The sequence below is a fragment of the Larimichthys crocea genome, chromosome XXIV, assembly GCF_000972845.2.
Source record: "Larimichthys crocea isolate SSNF chromosome XXIV, L_crocea_2.0, whole genome shotgun sequence".
Classification (NCBI taxonomy): domain Eukaryota; kingdom Metazoa; phylum Chordata; class Actinopteri; family Sciaenidae; genus Larimichthys; species Larimichthys crocea.
In genome coordinates, this window is record NC_040034.1 from 11,869,765 (window position 1) to 11,875,820 (window position 6,056).

Consider the following 6,056-nt stretch of genomic DNA (forward strand, 5'->3'; position numbering starts at 1 on the left):
GTGCATTGATAATAAATAAAGTGTATGCCGGTGGATGACGAGAAGTGGAGTTTAAACCGAGGAAAAGTCAGTTTAGTTTTTTTTTTTTTATTCCATTTTATATTTGACGTCGCTGTAATCCAGTGGATGCATTAAACTGAGGAGAGTTATATGAAGGCTGGGGTGGTGAGGAGGGGGAAATATGTGCGCAAATAAAGAGATTTCTGTAAATGTAACGTATGTGCAGTGTGTTAGCGGTGCCACACTTTAAAAAAATATTTTCCAGTTCACCATCTGCGTATAAATGTCCAAAAAAATGATTTTTAATATCAAAACATTTCAAAAGTTTCCAGAAAATCGACGATTATTAAAGCACCTGAACATGTCAGACTTTTTTTGTTTTAGAGTTGATAAGTCTGCATGTTGTATAAAAGAGTTAAAACCAGGAAAAGCAAAATAAACCAGTGACATAAAGACAAGAGAAAAAAAAAGCAGCTCTCCGTGTGAAGGCTGCACACCGTCCTCTCACATTCCAGCGCGTCGCAAAAAAAAGGGGGGATTTAGAGCGACTTATTTTCTTTAAAACTGTCCTCCCGTCCACAGAGCCAGCCAGTCTGCTCCCATCAGCCTCATACAGGGCCTGCACCAAAAAAAAAATACATCCAGAATATTTTACATGAGAGTTTCCCACCGAGTGACACCGAGCAGCCGAAGGACTTCTTCCAGGACTTGGTGAGCACACATCCAGACTGAGATGAGGAGAAATGACAGAGGCCGGCTGTGCAGCTGTGGACACTTTCACTGATCTCACTTGTGCAAGAGGAAGAAAGTGAAATATGAAGGTAGGCCACTTTGATTTTTAGATTCACAAGAAAGTGCTTTTATTTTTTTATTTTTTTTTACAAGTTGCAAGTTTTGTGTTGTAACATTTCAGTAATAATAATCATTATTCTAATGGCAATAATAACATGTCCTTCTGTTTATTTGATGTTATTTCATCTTTACTGGAGGACCTACAAGCTGCAAATAAACCTCCACTGTGTCACTTGAATTTTGAACCTGCGTGCCCATCTCAAAATAATATGCCGGGGGTTTTTGTCACGGCTTGGTAAATGTATCATCTTAAGAGGCTTTGTGGAACACCTACACACACTCACACACTCTCTCACACACACACATACACACTTACAGTCTCACACACACACACACACACACACACACAGTGTGCGCTTGCACGGACACACCCGCTCACTTCAAACAGATTTGAATATTGATTTAGATTTATAAACACAGGCAGACCGTGGGTTTTATGAATCGTCTCTCTGTGGCTCGTGTTGGAAGGCCAGAGTCAAAGGTGCAGTGACAGCTGCTGAGGGGGAAAAACTGGTTTTCACTCCGAGCCTGCAGCCCGCTGTGTGGCTCATCACACAAACTGACACACTGTTTTGTCAACTTTCTACAAACTCAGTGACATCTCTTTTGACAGATTTCGATCAGAAGGAGCGCTTTGAACGGATCATAACCCTGGATTTCTTTTAACAACCAAACAACTTGAGATCTGGTCTCAGCAGAGGAAAAGTTTTGCTGTGAGTCTTGCCTGTTTGGAGGAGAGGAGCTGCAGCACCTTCAGGTATCTGTTTGTTTATTTTCTGCTTTTTTATTTATGTTTAGTTTAGTTTTTTACTGCTGGATAATACACACGATTTGTCATCTGATGAGATAGGGAAAGTGGACATAAACTCACCTGATTATGTTGATTTCATTTTTTCAAGAGTGAGTTTTGAATTGCTGTTTGCTTTATGATCATCACAGAGGTCAAGGTTTAAGCCTTACCACATTTTATTTCCTCCAGCCAAAAAAAAAAATCAGCACATTTAGCGCAGGATGTAAAGTTTAAATTCATAGACTCCTTTTTAAAATGCCATGTATTCTTTTATTACTTCCACTTCTTCCCATGTATTCTTTTATTACTTCCACTTCTTCACACGTGATGAACTTTCACAGTGTCAGAATGAAACATAGGAATGCAGGAATAATCATCTTGCAGCTAAAAAAAAAAAAAAATCGACATTAAAAAACAAAACAACAACAACAAAAAAAGATAGTTCAGCTGTATGATAATGCGCCGAGCTTTCCAAACATGCTGCGTGTACAATCCTGACATGTGATGCCGTTATCTGCCGGATCTCACCGTTTAAATTGCTAAATAATTTATTAAACTGTAAAGCCAGGCCCTCCGCAGGGACTTTGTATCTTAAAAGGACGTTTAAAGGGAGAAGGAGTTAAACGCCTCTGGCGAGCAGCGCTCCCACTGACTCCCGGCTAATTGACGACGACGGCTTTTATCTCCGCCTCTGCTACACCCAACCTGAGGGTGAGGGTTTCACCAGGCCTGCTCCAACCTGTGATTTCTACTTAATGCGTAGCCTATACATCTTTACTAATACACTGAACAGGCGTAGCTGTTTGACCCTTGTTTGATAGCCTTCAATAAAATGTAAAAAAAAAAAAAAAAAAAAAAAAAAAATGATTTCTGCGCCCAATCCAGAAAATAAAAAAAAAAAAAAAAAAAAAAAATTAGATTTCTGCGCCATATCCAGACAATAAAAAAAAAAGAAAATCATTATAGAAAGGATAAATTGAGTTAAACAAATAAATAAATAGAACAAATGAAAACAAAACAGCTGGAGAATTGAAATGTCTTTTGTTGAAAAAAAAAAGCTTGTTAAATTAAATTTATACAGTGACACACACACATACACACACACACTAACACACACATATATACACACACACACACACATATATACATTTTTTAAATATCTGCATCTTTCCTTTCCTCTGCCTCTTTCCCTCCTTGTTTGATATCCGCATGGCTGAAGATGAGGAATGTGTTGGTGGGGCTTTAAAAAAAAGAAAAAAGAGGCAGAAAAAAGGGGAATAAAATCCAATAAAGCCAATTCATAGAGAAACTTGATAATCTCTAAAGTCAAGAGAAGCTTTTCCTTTTTCTGCTTTCTGGATTTAATTTGACCTCAGTCATTATTACCTTTTTGACTATAAAAAAAACAAAACAATTTACTTTAGAGTTATTCCCCTCTTGTTTTCTTTTGTCATTAAACACAGAAAGTTGTTATTAATATCTCAACTATGAGGTGAATACATGTGTGCACCTCCCAACTGTTTTTTTTAACCATTCTTGAATCACAGTCATTATTTTGCCTGAAACACTGAAGCTGTCACACAAATGAAGCAATAATGTTTATTTAAATTCCAAATTTTTTTAAATTTAGGGTCATGTGTAGCACCAAATTGAGATTCCAGACTTTTTATTTTTATTTTTTATTTAACCTGGATATAGATTTTAATTATTTTGGATAGATATGCAGGGTGTATGTGTGTGTGTTTGGTTGTGAGTGTGTGGGTGACAGAAAGAGAGAGAAAGAGAGAGAGAGATGAGCTGAAGTAGGATAATCACAAGCTGTATTTTAATTAGCCTGGCAGGTCTGATGGATACGTTGCCGCTGCTGCTGCTTTGCAAAAAAAAAAAGAAGGAAAAAAAAAAGATGCACTACGTAGTGAGCAGGGTGTCTAAACTGAGGGCTTTCCCCACGCTGTTCCCTTATCACAAAGGAGCTAAACCTTTGTGTAATGTAACATGTAACTGACCCTAGAGGTCATCAAAACACATTCAGTCTCCTCCTCAGGGATTAAAGGGGGACAAACCCCCATTCAGTGTCAGTTTGGGAAGAGTTTTGTGCCACAGGGGCACGCAGACAGATTCAGCAGGCAGCACTCTGCATCTGGGATTTTATCTCCACAATTATTCACAATCTTACAAATTTAGTTTTGGTTCAAAGTTCTGCTTAAAATGATTACATAAAATGCTTATGCAGCTGAATGAGTGTGTGTTCTAGTTTTCTTTTTTTTTTCTTTTTTTTTAGGCTGTTCTTACTCTTGTAATGAAAAGGTGTGCTGATCATGAAATTATGGGTTTATTTTCCACACACGTTTTCGTCATGAATTCAAATGTGGTGCCTCGATAATGCTGCATCTGCATGTGTGTGTGTGTGTGTGTGTGTGTGTGTGTGTGTGTGTGTGTGTTTGCCAAGTTTGCTCTTTCCATTAATATGACATGCCTTTTAATTAGTGCCATAATTGTTTGTGTTGTGTTTGTGCAGGAGTTCGCCAACAAACAAACGGATGCAATTAAACACACTCGCCTTCAGATCATCAATGAGGATGCAAAGTCAAGACTGGTGGAAAAAAAACCCGGCAAGGACAAATATAAGACGGGAGAAGAGTCTGCTGCCTCAAGGTTAAACACAAGTGTGTAAAGAGCTTGTCTTCACACAGTCTGGATAGTCTTCTTCAAAGAGGCATCACTAGCTGTTTTCTTTTCTAAATTAAATGTCCTTGAAAAATACTTTTTTGTTACTATTTACATCCCTCATTTCACAACTTGTTATAACTCTTAATTGATGTCATATTTTTGTGTCATTGCTGAAGAATTTAAGAAAGTTTATATGTACACTGCCTCCTCGCTGTGAAAACACAAAGAAATAATTTGCAAATAAAGACTAAAATCGTCAGACCACCACCCTGCTCTCTGTCTCTCCCTCTCTCTCTCTGCACCTTCTCCTCTGTGCTGAGGTGTCTGCATGGCGTGGTAAAACCTGCCCTGCAGACCGGACCTCTCAAGTCTTCAAAGGAGGAAGAACTCAATGTGGGGGGATTTGTTCAGGCTTATTTGGTAACCTAGGATTTGAATTGGATTCTGGGAGGCATTCATAACACATTTGAAAATGTTACATTGTGTGATTTTGTGTGTAATCCCCATATTAAATTTTAGAAATGGTCACAGCACTTGCACAACTGTGACTATTCATGATTTATCAAATGGTTTTCTTGTCTTGCCTCTCGGGGGTGAGGTGTGTGTTGCCGGCAGGGAACGGGGACGATCTCAGCCGTTGGTTGGTGGAGCTGGTGAGGAGTCGATTCTTCCATTTTAACCTTTCTCTCAACACTGTTTTGTTTATTTGACCTGAATATGTGATGGGGTCAGCTACCGTGCTTCCAGAGGGATTCTCTCAGACCCCCCCAACAGCACTGCAACTACAACCTCTAGTGGATTATACCTCCCTGGGAGGTGCGTTAGTGTACACGCGAACACACACTCACACACACATTACAGGTACAGTTTATTAAACCCAGTGTATATTTAATCAAAGCCACATTCATAGATTAATAAACTGTTTCTTTCATGCCTTTAAAGTGCTTCATACTTTGTACAGTTTAAGTAGAAAATGTTGTAACTGTATCATTTTATAGTTGTTACAAAGTGTTAAAATAATACACAAGACATGATTGATAATAGTTTGCATCTGATATGGTAGAAGTTCAATTACCAAGTTAAAAATTCTTACTTTTTCATGAATCTCTGAATAAGCAAATGTTTTATTAGTTTATAAGTTTGATTACTCAACACAAGATGTCTCCTGGCTTGTAAAGTCTATTCTTGTGTGTTTCTGCTCTGTAAGTTTCAAGTTTTCACATCACACTTGGCTAAATTGCGCATTGGACGAGGACTGGCTTCCAGAAATCTGATTTAAAGTGACCTCAGTCAAACTTTCCCCTATTTAGCAAATTAATTTGAAAACAGCGTTCTAGTGTCGAATCCTGCACAGACATCATTCTGTGAAGTGAAGGTAAAACATCCAAGTGAAGTAAGAAGAAGCAAAACACATTTCTGAGTGGAGGAGGACTTCAGATATCAGAATGAGTGGTGTGTGTTTGCAAAAACCCCCAAATAATTGTTGCCCAGGTGCTTTATTGAAACAGCAAAAAGATAAGTCAGAACACAGCATGCTATTTTAGATAGTCCAGAAGGAGTGAATAATGTCATCCAGTGGATTAACTTTCTTTACGAACATGGTCCATCACATGGTCTGGTGGCTCCACTGCTTGGATTTCTTGTCTCGTACATGAAACTCTCCCGCCTTAGTCCGATAAGAGCAAGAGCAATATGTGTGTGTGTGTGTGTGTGTGTAAATCAGTGTTTGTGCCCTGTCCAAACC

At 38.5% G+C, this 6,056-nt stretch overlaps 1 long non-coding RNA gene across 1 annotated transcript; it reads left to right on the forward strand.

Moving 5' to 3' along the window:
* The first annotated feature begins 24 nt into the window (after positions 1-24).
* On the forward strand, positions 25-4,818 carry LOC109138625 (uncharacterized). Its single transcript, XR_002041985.2, has 3 exons — positions 25-821; positions 1,466-1,609; positions 4,161-4,818. It is a non-coding gene; the product is annotated as an uncharacterized LOC109138625 (long non-coding RNA).
* The last annotated feature ends 1,238 nt before the right edge of the window (positions 4,819-6,056 follow it).